The 16,310-nt window shown below is 38.1% G+C and overlaps 1 protein-coding gene across 1 annotated transcript in view; it reads right to left on the bottom strand.

Annotated features, from left to right (window-relative positions):
* Positions 1-351, bottom strand: part of CDH6 (cadherin 6) — a 124,797-nt gene extending 124,446 nt beyond the window's left edge. The window contains exon 1 of the mRNA XM_012738426.3: positions 210-351. The gene's annotated coding sequence lies outside the window, so the exon portion shown is untranslated. The remainder of the gene's footprint in view (positions 1-209) is intronic.
* Between the last annotated feature and the right edge of the window lie 15,959 nt (positions 352-16,310).

The raw sequence follows: 16,310 nt of genomic DNA, 5'->3' as shown, positions 1-16,310 counted from the left end.
GCTCCCTGTAGCAGCACTCCTTCAGCCCCAGGCGCTCCCTTCCTGCTCTTTCTTGTTTTTGGGGGGTTAAGACATACTCAGAACTTGTGTGACTCCGTCGGTTCCTCTTTTATACTATCAAAATGCACCTTGTGCTATTATTACCAGCAACGGTCCGATGTTCTTTTTTTCCACCGACCCAGCAATTACAATTCCCAGGGACACGGTACCTCGCCGCGCTATCAGCTGGCCGGCTTCGCGCGGTGGCGCGCGGTGGCACGCGTAGCATGCACACACACGGAGCAAACCCGGTCTCCCGAGACAGCAGTGCCGAGGGCTTCTCTTCACCACACAGACAGGCGTTCTCCAGGCGCACGCAAGCAGACACGGATTCATGTGTGCCTCTCCTCTCCTTCCAGGAAGACAGGCGTTTGCGTCGCCCCATTGATCTCTGTTACTCTTTCAGAGTAACCCCGGGATACTGTAGCATGAAGCCATGCTCCCCCACGCTTCCCATGGGCTTGCAGAAACACTCAAGACCCATCCCAAACCCTTCAGGCTCGCCAGTGACTTATGGCTGATGCCATCTTTCTAAATGAAGTGATACAAGGACACAGCAGACTTGAAGAAGAGGAGTGTATAATGATATTCAAGGTCTGCTTAACGTTTTAAGATCTTTCTGGAAAGTTACCGAAGTAAGATAAGCTCCAAATCAAACTCTTTGGTACACATAGCCGTTTGAATGGCTGTATTTGCAGTTACAGAGAAGTAATTTCTAATATTAAGGAACTAAGCTGCAGAAATCTTAAACATGTCAAAGTATTATTAAATGAGAGTAATGATTTTCTACACAGGCGATGTAGACATCATGGAGTCAGGCACTGCTGGATTAGGAAAATTAAATCTAATTACCGCAGTGATTGCACCCGGGGTCGGTAGCATCCCAAACCAGCTGTTTGTGTGCTGCAAGTTCTCAGGGACAGTTCCCTCGCACGGAGTTCTCAGAAATGCCAGGCTGCTTGGCCTCTGAGTGGTTAAACTGGTTGGAGGTTGGTCTTGTTCCCAACTGAGCTCTCACTAGAAAACCTTTTGTTTCTCCAGTAGAAGTTCAGGCATTTAAATAAAGCCAAAATCAAAGTATTCCTTTAGGCAGCCAGTGCTTCAAAGAAGTGTGCATGGAGTGGTTTTAGCACAGATGTTCTGCACATGGATGATGGAAAGACTTGAGTTTTCTTTCCTGAAAAGACCTTCCCATAATGAAGAGTTGCCACCAACTCACAAAAAGAAGCTGAACATTTTCTTTTTATGCAGATATCTAAACTCTTATGGAGAGAGGGTGGGGGAGCCGAAAGCTGCTTCTGATTCTAGTCCATTTTTCAGATTATGAATTTCTTATATATTTAAAATGAAATACCAGCTCCTTATATCTGCATAGTATTATTACTTTATTGGTTACAAAGTACTTTTGTAGACTATTTTATTTAATTCTTCTTTCAACAAGTGATATGATTTTTCTTCCTTCCATTAGGACAGAGAACACAGATTGATGAAGAGACAATAGAAGCTAAGTAACATGTCTAGGCCAATAAAACTGGAAATCACAAAAGGCAGAAATATTATTGGTGAAACTGTGTGCAGGTGTGTGTGCAGACACAGAGACCCACAAGTTATATGTGCAAATTTAGTAATTTATTAGCATATGCATAATAAATAAATAATATATAAATATGTCAGTAAAATCACATTTTAAGACTAGTTTTAGCAGAAAATATGTAAATCAACTAACTTTTATGGTATAAGAGGGACAATATCTGCTCAACCAGTTAATTTCTCACAAAAGATTCCCTAATTATTTGTAATATACTCTCCTTCAAACCCCATTGAGCTACACAGTAAAGGTGGTTAAAACAACTACTTTTTATTAAGAGTACACAAGCTGTTTGCTTCTGAACAGTTCAAGTGGCAGCATTAAATTATAGAAAGGAAAGCACATGTTGTCCTAAATGATTTCATGTGATATATGAGGCTTTCTAATAACATTTGCTACCATAATTATTAATTTTCAATTACAGAATTGATGCAAATATCCAGAATTATTTCATCCTCATTTCAAAGACAAGGAACTGAGAGTTTCTAAGATTAAATGATTACCTGGTGTTGCATAAGAACTGTTTTTAGTTCATTCTCTGACACATCAAAACATGTTGGCAAGTAACAGAAGCCAATAAGAGACAGACAAATGAAGAGGGTTTTCTCATGAAACTTAAGAGTGGAAATTCTGCAGGACCTCTAGAAAAGCCTGGAAACGGCTGCTGAGAAGCCACCAGCATTTGCTTCTGCTTTCCTTTTGTCTCCTTTCACACCTGTCTCCTTTGTCCCCCAGGCTACAGGACAGATCAGCACCACTGACAGTTCCAGAGCTTACCTGGAAAGAGAGTTTCTCTTTCTGTTCCCTTTCCAATTTATTAGAAAGTAGCTTCATTGGTCAGGTGCTGCCCTGGGCCCATCAACTGGAACTGGGGCTGAAGAGGCAGAGGTGTCACATTCCTGTAGTCCACACTGGCTCCCCCAAAACCAAAGGGGGGTGCAGTTAGGGAGCATCTTTGTGTACTGGGAAGACAATCCAAAAAGTGTCCCATTTCCCATATTCTCTTGTTTTGTTTAGTAGTTTGGTACAGCTGAAGCATCTCACCTCATCAGTTTTTAGGCTATTTCATTGTTTTATATGCCTCAGTTAAAATTACTTGTACTTCTCTTCTTTTATAGCTTGCAAAGTTTCAAATTTTTCTTTTAAAAAAACTCCTTCATAGACCATCACTAGGGATATTAATTTTGATGAAGGATTTTCTAACTTCCACTAAATCTCTCTTCAGATGATTAAGAAGCTATCTTATCCTTATAATGGGGATGCATATAAATAAATAATTACAAGTTCCCTGACTTTCTTTTCAATAATATACATCTGTATGCAATGATTATCTGATGAAAACATTTTCATGATCATTAACAATTATTTTCGATTAGGAGAAAAAAGTCACTTTTTTAAACCATGAAACTAATTAAGAATCTTAGTATTGGCAGTTTTAATTCAACCAATCCAAATCTTTGACCTAAAACTTACCCTAAAACTTGCTGCTAAATAAAGCACACACATTACAATGCTTATGACTTAATTATCATGGTATGCACAAGTGAACAGATTTCACTGAGGAATGAATGATCATCCCCCACCTCTGCCGTGTGTGTGTGTGTGTGTGTGTGTATACACATGCACGTATGCATATGCCAGTGTTCAAAGGAAAAAAAGTTTTAACTACTCTGGATATTATTGAACTGAAACAAAGAAGACAAGAAATCTTGATGGAATTCTCTTTTTGTAAGAGCCGTGGACATCTCAATACAAGCTAAAATAAATTCACACAAACCTCATGCGCTCATCCAGGTTTTCTAAGCCTGGGAGAGCTTCCAATACTGTATTTAAAGTGGGTTGGATCCCAGGATGCATTAAGACATTTCCCTCTGGATCATTAAATTTGACTCATCACTATAGGTAGATTACAATAAGCCAGAAGATTTCCAAATGAGATAAATGCACAGCAGCAAATGTTATTGACCCATACAGGGTATTTTAGTACTCTGGGTATTTCAGAGTAGGGAGAGTGGACTTCAATTTTGCTGAATTCTTTTTACATTTTATTTGCTGCCTTGTAGGAGAAATAAATTTGCCTGATCAGATATGTACAACTCAAGTTTGGTAGACTGAGAATCAAGATTGTACTATGGCAATGAAAGGGCATGTTCTTGTTTATCAGAAACAGTTCATTAAAAGGAAATGCAATGTATCAGTATATTCTTTTGGAGAAGTGGTATAGACCAGAATAAACACAAAATCTTACACTTTCCTTCAGAGGGAAAAATAGTTCCCTCCCACCACCTTCCTCTCAATTATAGAAACATTTGATGGGAAGAGTGACGGGTTGGAGTGGGAAAGACAATTATGCTTATGTTCAAAAAAATTTTGGGATTTTATAGGTTGTAAGACTATCAAGATTTCACAGTATATCATGTCTGTCAGAAAGAAGACCAAGATGAAGATGAGAGGATATAAAGAAGATTATCTTCTGCATAGGTTTAAGTATTCTCTTCAGCATGGACCAGACTTCACCTCCAGCCTTCTGTTCCTCTTTCGGAACCACATTTAAATGTCCTTTTCTTTTTGCCCTTCTCTTGTGTTTCCACTGCACTGCATAAAATAGTTAGTACTTTGGCCAGACTTCATTGTTCACATGTTCTTTTCCATCTGCTGGACTGCTTATCCATTGGATGATTGAAGCCAGAGCAGTTGTCTTGGTCATCATTTTAAAAATCTCTGGTTGAAAAGGGCTTGGTGCTTGCATGTATGAATAATTAGAGATTCAGATAAACTAGAATGGATTCAGTAGACAGAACTGGAGATGATTCATAGACTTAAGATTATTCTCATGAGCTAATGGTGGTAGGTCTGGAAAAGAGAAGATTCAAGTGGGTCATGGCCCTCTTCAAATACTTGAGGAACTGCCCTATGGAAGAAAATTAGCCTGGCTTTTAATGTGCCAGAATCTTCCATTAGGATCAACTAGTGAAGCCACTAGAAGATATTGCATTTTGTTGATTCTGAGACACTCAAATTTTCATATTTTAACCTCTCTGAAATTTTGATACCTCTTACAATTGACATGATAAGAAAACATCATTTCATGGTGTAATGGCAGTGTCTCTTCTTTCTCAGGGCTACATAAAAGAATGGGGCTACTTCCTATCATTGGTGTCTTAGCTCTGATGATATGCAGATGGTAGGTTTCAGCTCAACATATGGAATGATTTTCAAAGTATTAGTTTGTTCAAGATGAAAGGGGCTGGCAGCTTTAGGGTAGAGATCAGTCCCATCCCTGAAGATACTTAGTCATGTTCTGGACAAACACTCATTAAAAATTAGCTCAAGCATCAGATTTGGAATTGAGTGATCTTTTATATCTTTGTCAAACTTGAGAATCTTGAATTTGGAACCAACTTTCTTATTTTTGCAGTTGAGGAAAAAAGAACCGCACAGGTTGAATGCCTTTTTCACAGTCACACATCTTAGAGGTGGAGAGACTGGACTGGCCTGCCTCCCTTTACCCATCAGCTACTTTTATTCACTGTTTATTGTCTTCCCTTCAGGCGTCAAATATAGAAAGTGAATACAGCAATATTTTGATAAGAGCAATAACATTTACTACATACATAACATGTGCCAGGTCCTTGTTCTTTATGTATATTATCACATTTAATCCTTATGACAGCCTGTGCACTAGATATTATTGTCACTTTTGTCTGTAGATGAGGAAACTTAAGAGTGGGAGGTAAAGGAATTTGCTTAAAAGTCACACAGTTAGTATGAGTCAGAGCTGAGATTTAAACATGCACTTTGAAGTGAGTTACTGTACTTGTAACCATTAGGTAGGTGCTTTCAGATTCATAGAATTTACTGTGGAATCTATGTTCAGTGATGTGAAAATCAAAACCTGTAGTAGTCTGAAGTTTCTGATTTTAGGATAAACATATTTTGGATGTTACATTACTATCTTCTGTAGTATTTGCCTCAAAATATCTGGATAATGGTTTCAGTTCTTTCATGTATTTATGTTCAAACAAAATGTGCACTTTTGTTAAATTTTAGAGCTAATAGAAAGCTTACTAATAAACCAAATAATTTATCTTTTTTTCAAACCAGAAAAATTCAGTTTTATCCTCTGCTATGTGTATACCCTGCCTACTTCCAATTTTTCCCTATTTAGGGGTATGCTCCAGTTGAGAAAAATAAGTGTTTTAACTTATTTCTTGACCTTTATTTCTTATTCATTGTGGGCCATTGGCCATCTGCAAAGATGTGTTGACTCTTGCTGGTATTTTCTGTGGAAAGCTATCTTTGTGCACTTCTCAACCCTCAGGGGCAATCTTTATTCCTCAAAAAGGAATCCTTCATAAAGGATTCAGGCAGAACTCTTGGTTACAGCTGAGGTCTTATCTTTGCCCCTGAGAAACTGTACTTATTATCCCTCTTACAAGGAACAAGAAAACTGGAAATAATGCTTCCCAGTGTCAATTGATAAGAAAATTTAAGAAAGAATTTTAGGTAAGTCCATCTGGAGGGTACTTTTCCAGACATCATAATATTTAAAATATCCCAAAGCCTTTTTTAAATGCTGATGGCTTACTGAAAAATTATGTGGTCTTGGCCAAGTCCTTACCTGACTTCTTAGTTTTTTTTAATCTATGAAATGAAGGTGTTGAAATACATATATATATATATATATATTTTTTTTTTACTCCAGTATTCTCTTTTCTTTACTTGTTATTTTCTGTATGGCCACTAGGGGGACAAGGGACAGATCTTTCTAATGAAACTGTTGCTGCCTGTTAGATTCCAAATAATGGTCTTGAAGAACCACTACAGGGAAAGCTGATTTTTTAAAATGAGACATTGAATATTTTAAAAAGCCTTTTTACTAATTGGTATTAAACTGCGATATGAACTGGCACTTCTTTGTAAAATTTGAAAATTTAAAGAAAGATTATTACTGTTCATATGACCAGTAAAGTCTTTATGAGTGTAACCATGTATCTTCATGAACATTTCCATGTAGGAGATTTCACTAAGTCCATTAAGAATCAGAGATACGAGGCTTCTTTGAGAAGTTATCACAAACCACAATGTTGTAAGAGGGAAGATAAGGACATTTAAAGGATGTTTTGAAATGTTTTAGCAGTTATCAAAGTTGGTAACAATTAGCTAACCTTTTAAAAAACTAAAGGAACACAAATGAAAAATTTCTAATTGTAAAGTGGAAAAAGAAGTCAGTGTTTTGCAACTGAAACTGTCCATAAAGTATCTAACTTTACTGAACACTTGTGATGTGCCAAGTGATACGTTAAAAGTTTTCGTTTATGTTCTTTTGATTCTCTCAACAACGCTGTGAAGTTATTACTCTTATCATGCCCATGAGGAAATTGATATGTACAGATTTATTAATAATAATCTGTCTCCTCACACTGCTGGCCAGTAGCATGCATAGAATGTATAATGATAACGTCAAGGTATTTGGGGTATCCATCACTTTGAGTATTTATCATTTCTAGGTGTTAGGAACACTTCAATTCCTCTCTTCTAGCTAGTTTGAAGTCTAGAATACCTTGCTGTTCACTTTACTCACCCGACTTTGATATTGAACCTTAAAAAATTATTCCTTCTATCTACTTGTATGTTTGTTCCCATTTGTCAACTTCTCTTTACCCTACCATCTTCCCTTCTCATCCTCATTCTACTCTCTACCTCCATGAGGTCACTTTTTTAGCTCTCATGTATGGATGAGAGAACATGTGGTACTTGTCTTTCTGTGTTTGGCTTATTTCACTTAACATAATGACTTCCAGTTCCATCCATGTTGCTGCAAATGACAGGATTTCATTATTTTTCATGGATGAATGGTATTCTATTGTGTGTGTGTGCATCACTTTTTTTTATCCATTAGTCCTTTTATGGACCTTTAGGTTGATTCCATATCTTTGTAATTATGACTCGTGCTATATAAATATGGGAGTGCAGGTATCCCTTTGATGTACTGCTATCTTTTCCTTTGGATAAATACCTGGTAGTGAAATTGCTGGATCATATGGTAGTTCCATTTTTAGTTTTTTGAGTAATCTTCATACTGTTTTCCATAGTGGCTGTATTAATTTACAATGTCACCAACATGGATAAGAGTTCCCTTTTTTCCACATCCTCACCAGCATCTCTTATTTTTATCTTTTTAATAGTAGCCATTTTAGCTGGGGTAAGATGATCTCTCATTGTGGTTTTTTTTTTTTTGTTTTTTTTTTTTTTTTTTTTTTTTGAGACAGAGTCTCACTTTGTTGCCCAGGCTAGAGTGAGTGCCATGGCGTCAGCCTGGCTCACAGCAACCTCACTCTCCGGGGCTCAGCGATCCTACTGCCTCAGCCTCCCGAGTAGCTGGGACTACAGGCATGCACCACCATGCCCAGCTAATTTTTTGTATATATATTTTTAGTTGGTCAATTAATTTCTTTCTATTTTTGGTAGAGACGGGGTCTCGCTCAGGCTGGTTTCGAACTCCTGACCTTGAGTAATCCGCCCGCCTCGGCCTCCCAAAGTGCTAGGATTACAGGCGTGAGCCACCACGCCCGGCCTCATTGTGGTTTTTATTTGCATCCCCCTGATGATTAGTGATGTTCAGCATTTTATATACCTATTGGCCATTTGTATGTCTTCTTTCAGAAATGTTTATGTTCTTTGTGCACTTCTTAATGGGATTTTTTTTTATTGTTGAGTTGTTTGAGTTTTTTTTTTATATTCTGGATATTAGTCTCTTGTTGGATGAATAGTTTGCAAATACTTTCTCCCATTCGACAGGTTGACTCTGTTGATTGTTTCCTTTTCTGTGTAGAAGCTTTGAGTTTAATATTGTCCCATTTGTCTATTTTTGTTTTTGTTGCCTGTACTTTTGTGGTTATAGCTGTAAAATTTTTGCCTAGACCAATGCCTTGAAGTATTTCCTCTATGTTTTCTTCTGTTAGACTTGTAGGAGAAACCGAGTGTTTTGTCTTCAGCTATTAGCACCAGAATCTGGGAATGAGAAGAAAACTTCTACTTCCTAAGCTCTTGGTTTTGAAAAGCTTATGGTTTTAGTCTAGCTGTCTTTAACTTAAAAACAAGACCCTAAAATTTTCAGAAAACTTGGAACTTCATGTTTTTGAACAACGATAACCACTCCATTTATTGAGTGCCTATTATGGGCCAGGAACTACACAGTCATTGCTTTATAAGTTGCCTTTTGATCCCCACAACTTTCTAAGGTCAACATTCACTTCATTTTACTGAGGAAGAACACATATCCCAAAGAGATTAAATAATTTGTCCACGGTCACACAGCTAGCAAGTGGTCAGAGCTGAACCCAAATCTTAAGTAGGATTTGAACTCAATATACTTAAAATGAGGTTCAAGGTATTCAAGGTGTCATATTGGTTTGAAATGGTTGTGATGACACTTTCTATTCTTAGATATAAATATGACCCAAGCTGCAGTTGGTGATGTAGGAAGCCCATGGCTTTTTTGTGGAGGTGAGGAATTATGTGCAATAAAAGAGGAGGGTGAGATTTCTGCTAGTCTGTTGTTTATTTTGCAAAATATGATTTTTTTTAGTGAAAAATAAGGGCAGAGTTATCCCGTCATACAACAAATATGGGGTGTTGTCTTGGAGTGATTGGCTGTGAGCAATCACACATAACACTGGAGCCCAAACACTGTCTACTAATATGATGATATCCAGCTAGCTTATTAGCACTCCTACCCCCCTGGTAATGGGTGGTGGAATATTCCCGTCTCTGCCTAATCCTTGCAGGTCAGCCCTTCATGTCTTACAATTTATTTCAGTTTTTGTTCATGTTAGCAAAATGTTCATTTAAAGTGGAAGAAGGATGCACAAAGAACGCCTCCCCTTCAGTCCTGTTGAGATGCCACTAGACAAAGAGTGAGACCAAGAACATTATATGGCAGTTCAAAATTAAATTGATGATTCTTCTTCTAAGGGTTTCATTTTAAATAACTGATGGTACACAGAAGATTAGGACAAGAAATAGTATGATGTTATATGCCCCTGGATTTCTTTTCCTGTTGCTATTTTTCATCTGTGACGGTTTGTCCATGAGGGTTTCTGATAAGTCATACAAGTGCTGAAAGATAGTAGTTTCATTTGTTATTTCTATTTGTGCATTTATTTACAAATGTATGTAGTCTTCATCTAAGTTTTATCAAAGGGCATCATTTTTTTTGCCCTGAAAAATGGTAGATTCTCAAAGTGTGACTTGTTTCCTGTGTATATGTAGTTAGATCTCAACTCCATCACATACTCTTTCCTTGTTCCTGCACTCAGGTTTTCCCATAAAATTCTGAGGCAAAATGTTTGGGGTAGCTTGAATTATCTGCATAAGTATTGCAAGACTATATTTAACTGTCATTCTAGTTTGACTCCTTCATTTCTTATTACCTCTTCCTCCCCTTTTCCACCTGCTGCTTGGAGTATCCAGGCTATCCAGAAAGAAAATGATTATGTGATTATGATACCAGAAAAAAGCAGTTATGGTATGCCTTGCTAAATCCTTTTTGGGCACGTATCTTACTCTGCTAGCATTCATATGGCCCGTGATTACAAACATACAGAGTTCTTGAAGATTGATTAAACATTAAAAATACAGCACCCTTTTGCATTTCTAAATGAAAATCATTAGAACATGCTATTAAAAATGGCAAGAGAGTACATACCCTATCGGATGAAACATTGAAATTCAGATATTTCTGGTGCAAGTTTTTATGGTGGAAACCATGTGAAAAATATTACTTAGTTCACACCTCTTTTGAGTCGCTCTGCATGTTGCTGCCTCTGTGGTGTTTTTTATTTTTTTGCTAAAAAGTTACAGTGACTTCAGTGAGATTTAGTGATAAGCTGAACTCCTCACAGCTTGATCCTTTTCTGACTTTATAGTGAAAACCACTGTTGTTGAGTGGAATACAGGTTGCTAGTTGCTCTGCTAGACCTGGCATTCGACCCAAATGCCTCATGTTTATTCGTGCTGCTGGGTGACTCCATTCGATTGCATATCTGATGCATGGCTTAGACTATAGACGGGGGTGAGATAATATTTTGGGGTTCGATATTTAAAAACAGAGTTTAGTGATATGGATCTTCCCATAGAGCCAATTTCCAGGTTTGTGGTTTGCCCTCTTGGATTTGAGACTAATTCAAAGATGTTGATGGGTTTTAGAGGCTGGCCTCTTGGGATGTGGCAGCTTGCCACGGTGCCATCAGTTTAGACTAATGATTGCACAGAATTCTCATGAAGCAGATGGCTACTAACCACAATATTAATATTATTTTGCTTTGTAAATTTAGGAAAAAATAATTTGCATGGTTGCAAGGGAAAACCTTGTTTGGATTTTATAAAGAATGATCTGCAACAGAAATAACATGCTGTCAGGACCTGTTTTATATGCTTTCATTATCAGTGACAAATTGTGATATTAATTCTATAGCGAATTTGTGCTCAGGATTTTAGCATTTCTCTCAGCCATTTCCTTCCTCTGCATAGCTAGCTGTAGAATAAAATGCTATGAATTTTACCTTGGAGGGATCGACAGCTGGATTTAAATGTTACCTCAGTAATTTGCTTGGAGATACTATTGTTTATAAATTTGAAGAGTGAATATTCTTTGACAGGACTCGGAATGAAGTGGAGGTTTGAGGTAGTTGCTTAGATAATCCAGGTAGCAGAGACACTTCTGCCTGGATTCCCCTAATAATGTAGCCAAAATAAGATACATTTATTTCTGTCTGAATTAGCCAGGTAATGACTTCTGTGCTCTGCTTTGTTTTGCTGATGACATTCTGGTTCGTGCAGGTTGGGAAAGATGATGGTGACAGTCAAGTTCACATTGATGGAATCCTGTAATTTGTGTAATTCAGCCGGAGTGCCAATCATTATTTTGTTTTGATTAGTGTTCTGGATTTTCTTGATGTTAGTTTCAGGAGAACTCACAAAGAAAGGTAACTCAGGAATGCTTAATATTAGGGGATTAGGGAATTTAGCACAGGAATTTTAAAATTTGGAACATGAAGTCAAAATGAAACACTTGGCAGTGGTGTATATTCACTTTCCATTCACCTCTTAAACAGTCTTGAAGCCCAGTGTGGGCAGACGTGATTCACTGTCTGTAGTGATTCACTGTCTGTATAGAAGATATAGGCCAGATGTTTGGAAGTGGTTTTTCACTTGTTTCGTTTTTTGACTCTCTTAATCTTGTGAAGTCCTTAAAACATAATGTAAAAAAGGAAGAGAAAAGACAACTATGTTTTGAATTTAGTCAACTAATAAAAGAGATAAAAATCACAAAAAATTATGAAATGGCTAATGAATAAGAAGAAAATCACATCTTTTCACAGATAGAGAAGGAAGACTCAGTAAAGGATGCTAGTCCCCTTCCACTTAGAAGGTTTGTTTCAAACTCTTGGCCATTCAGTTGCAAATCCAAAACAAGAAAAATAAAGACTTAGTATCCAGGTGACTGTTTCTTAACAAACCATCCTTAATTATTAATGCATTCGATATCTGGTTTTTGATCACTTAGCAGTTTTGCAGCAATAAATTAGAGGGACAGAGGGTGACATGATGTTAGATGGAAACTTAATGACAGTGCAAGTGACAGATGACCTTGGGTGGAAAGAGGACAACAACCACCATAAAAAAGCAGACATGGAGAGTATTGTTGCCAACATACCATTGAATCCTCTCAAATATGACTTTGAAGTTCAAGAAAAGCTGAATTATAACCACTTTCCCTTAGAAAGCTAGCAATAATTTTTTTAAAAGTTGAAGAATGAGTTGATGATGAAATTTGGCATATGAATAGGTATACTTCAACAATTTGGAAATTCATCTGTGTGGAATAGTTGATTCTCAGTGATCAGGTGATGAGGTGACTTTGCATTTGAGTTGGGTCATATCAAATCAAATGCCCTATTCTTCTCTGGGTAATAATGATTCAAGGAATACTGGTATGGACCAAACATCTAAAATTATTCATGTGGAGATTTATTTCTTTGGGCCTTGAAAGACTTTCATTTTATAAACCTCCTGCTAAAATTAAAATGCCTATAGGTCAAATAAATCTATAGGTATTAAATTATTAGATTGCTCAGGCAGCTAGATACTGTGAGAATTTTATGAAGAATGAGCTCATATTCATTTCTTTTTTTTTTCTTCCTTTTATTTCATCATATTATGGGGGTACAAATATTGTTAGGGTTACAAATATTGCCCCTGCCCCACCGACCTCCCCATGATGTGCCAGAGATTCAAGCGTGTCTAATCCCCTGGTGGTGCACACCACACACATTATGTAAGTATACACCCTTCTCCTCCTCCTCCCTCCCGCCTGCCCACCACCAGCTAAAAAGTTCTTTGTTTGTTTGACATTTTGATTACATTGTATATCTTTGCCTCTCCCTAAGAAGGGTTAGAGTCATGCCCTTCCCCTCCAAAATGCTCGCCACATCCCTAAGGTTGGGTCTCTCCCCCGCCCCCCAATCCCTGGTGAACATTACCACCATTTGAGAACCATAGTTTTAATCAGTACCAATTTGATGGTGAGTAGATGTAGGGCCCATTTTTCATGTCTTGTGTCGCCTCACTTTGGATAACGGGCTTGAGCTTAATCAAGCATAAATGGTGCTAGCTCACTGTCATTTCTTAGAATTGAGTAATATTCCATTGTGAGCATATACCACATTTTAGTTATCCACTCATGAATTGACGGGCACTTGGGTAGTTTCCATGACTGTGCAATAGTGAATTGTGCTGCTATAAACATTCGGGTGCAGATGTCTTTATAATAGAATGTCTTATGCTCTTTTGGGTAGATGCCCAACAATGCTATTGCTGGGTTGAGTGATATTTCTATTTCTAGCCGTTTGAGGTATCTCCAAATACTTTTCCACAGAGGTTGCACTAATTTGCAGTCCCACCAGCAGTGTAAGAGTGTTCCTGTCTCTCCACATCCTCACCAGCATTTGTTGTTTTGGGATTTCTTGATATAGGCCATTCTTACTGGGGCTAGGTGGTATCTCATTGTGGTTTTGATTTGCATTTCTCTGATGATTAGAGATGTTGAGCATTTTTTTATATGTTTGCAGGCCATTATTCTGTCTTCTTACGTTATTCATTTCTTAAGCTATAATTACCTCCATGTTTTGGATACTGAGGAGAATATTTTGAAGACAATTTCACCCAGCTTGCTTCAAGTCTATAAAATAGTTGCCCAACTTTCATTTTCACCTTCTTAAGGACAGAAATATAAGCTTGATGCACTGGAAAATTCCATCTGCCGTGTTAGCTGCGGCTGATGAATTGGTTGGACACTCTTTTTGACTATATGACAAACTTGCTGGGTTAATGATACTACAATTGCAAAACAAACTGTGCAATTAAGCAGCATTTAGTTTTCTGCAAGGAGAACTTAAGGATGATTGGCAATATTGTATAAGTTAGACAGGGAAATAATAAATATGTTTAATTCCAGCTGATACATAACTACATGGGCAACCATATTTCTGAGTGGTAAGAATAAGAGAGAATAAGAGATGGCAGCTACAGTAGGGATGAAGGGGAAGCTGTGGTTATAGCCAGTGTGGAAATCAAGTGAAATAGTGGCCAGGTGGCCCACCTTGTTTGGAGAGGGCACCAATGGTAAGCACTACCAACCTTAGTTTCAAGTAGAAAAATATTTTGTAGGAGGCTTGCCTAGTTTTAGGATAATCACCCATCCTAGTTTGCCTGGGATAGTTCCAATATCCTGTACTGGCTTACTTATTAATAGTGCCTTATTTTACAGTCAAAAGTATTTTGGCTTGGATAATAAGTAATTATATGGTCACTCTGCTTAATTTTGAATGAAATAGAAGAGAAAATGTGAAACTCGTTTGGAACTCATTTATCATTTACAGATAAACTCTTTCACAACTTCTTATTTCCTTGCAAGTGAAATACTAAAAACACACCTGACAGCCATAAGTCTAGTGTCCTACCTAGTAAAGAAATGACATCAAACCCTACAGCAACTTCAACTGTCTCCACCTACTGCCTTTATAGTTTATGGAGCCACCTATTTTCACAGTGGAGTTGATAATAATGAGGCAAAGACTAACATTTTTGGTGAGAAATGTGAAAATAAATAAAGCTATGCTTCTGAGTTTGTATCTAATAGTGTCTAAGACAGGAACAGGAGGGGGAAAAGTAAAGTCCAAAAATTCTGTCCAGGGAAATGTTAATGTCCCCAAAGTATCATCCTGCTGTGTCTGGCCTGGTGCAGCTCCTCCCTGGCAGCCTGGCCCACATCACTAGCTGGGCAGGTTGTGAGAATGAATTTATCTCCCTTCTGTGGTCAGTGACAGTGACTGCAGTGGGCAGGAAGTTTTTTACACTCCTTATGAATGAGTCTGGAAAGCAGTTTTAGGATTTTCCAAAGTGACTTTTGGGGGTGATATTTATTATACCAGGGACATATCCTTACAAACATGATGATCATGAAGGCCTGTCTCTCACAGCCATACAGAGTGGCCTCTATGGTGTTTCCGGTGTTGAAAATCACTACTTACTAACTTTATTGTCACTCCCTTATGTGACATTGGTATTCTCTCCCCATTGGGTCTTGGAATACAATAGTGTACTACTATCTTCCCCTTGGTGAAGGCAATGAAGGTGTTTCTGAGTATTGTGCTTACCTAATCACACCAAATCTTTTTGCATTGTGACATCTGTCCAATAACCTTCTTTATCTATACCCTCTTTTTATGTCCCTGCCATGAAAATTCTCTTGAGGAAGAGTTTGGAGATTAAATAGGGAGTTCCATAGGGCATAGTGTCACTCTGTTAGTAGGAACATGAAAGGTATAAAATGGACACATACATGATGTGTGGGTGACAGGAAGAGGAAGAATTCAGAGTCAGAGAGAGGAGTAAAGGGATGCAGTCCTCAGGACCCCGGCGCTGGGTAGCAGGCATGAAGAATGCAGTTAGTTAGTTGTTAGGCTAAAGATTCCAATAAGCGTGAGGGGCAGCCCTCTGCAAGAGTGACATGGTGGCAGGGACCTCTGAAGACCGATAAAGCGCAAAAAAGTTCAGACCCTGGACTCTGGAGCCTCATAGCCTGGATCTAAATCCCAGTGTCTTCCCCTAAGTGCTATGCAACTTCCAGCAAGTATCTCACTTTCTCTCTGCCTCGGTTCCTTCAAATTAAACTGGGGATAATTGCAGTATGCACATAATGGGGTTGGTGTGAGGATTGTATGAATCAGTCCATGTAAAGAGCTTAGAATATTCACAGGCACATCATGAGCGTTCAGTAGATGTTAGCTCTATAAGACACCCCCGACTGTTGGTTTTTGGCATGATCCTTCCCTCCAGCTGTGCGTGCTGAGCCAGGGAGGACTTAGCTAGCAGGACCAGCAGCAGCACAGCCTTGTAAGGCCAGCAGTGTTTCCCGAGGGCACCAAGTGGATTCTCAACTGACTAGCTTGAATTTCCAACATTCGCCTCTGGGCCAAAGAAGACAAAAATGCTGAATGAACAGCACATAAAATGGGAAAATTATGACCCAAGATCCAGATGTCCATTGGAAAATACCAATTGGCCTTAAAACAAATATTCTCCCCTTGATGATAAGTGCTAGAAAAACGGAAAGTAC

The sequence above is a fragment of the Microcebus murinus genome, chromosome 11 (assembly GCF_040939455.1).
Source record: "Microcebus murinus isolate Inina chromosome 11, M.murinus_Inina_mat1.0, whole genome shotgun sequence".
Lineage (NCBI taxonomy): Eukaryota > Metazoa > Chordata > Mammalia > Primates > Cheirogaleidae > Microcebus > Microcebus murinus.
The sequence above is the reverse complement of the archived record's forward strand: the minus strand, read 5'-3'. Positions and strand labels throughout refer to the sequence as shown.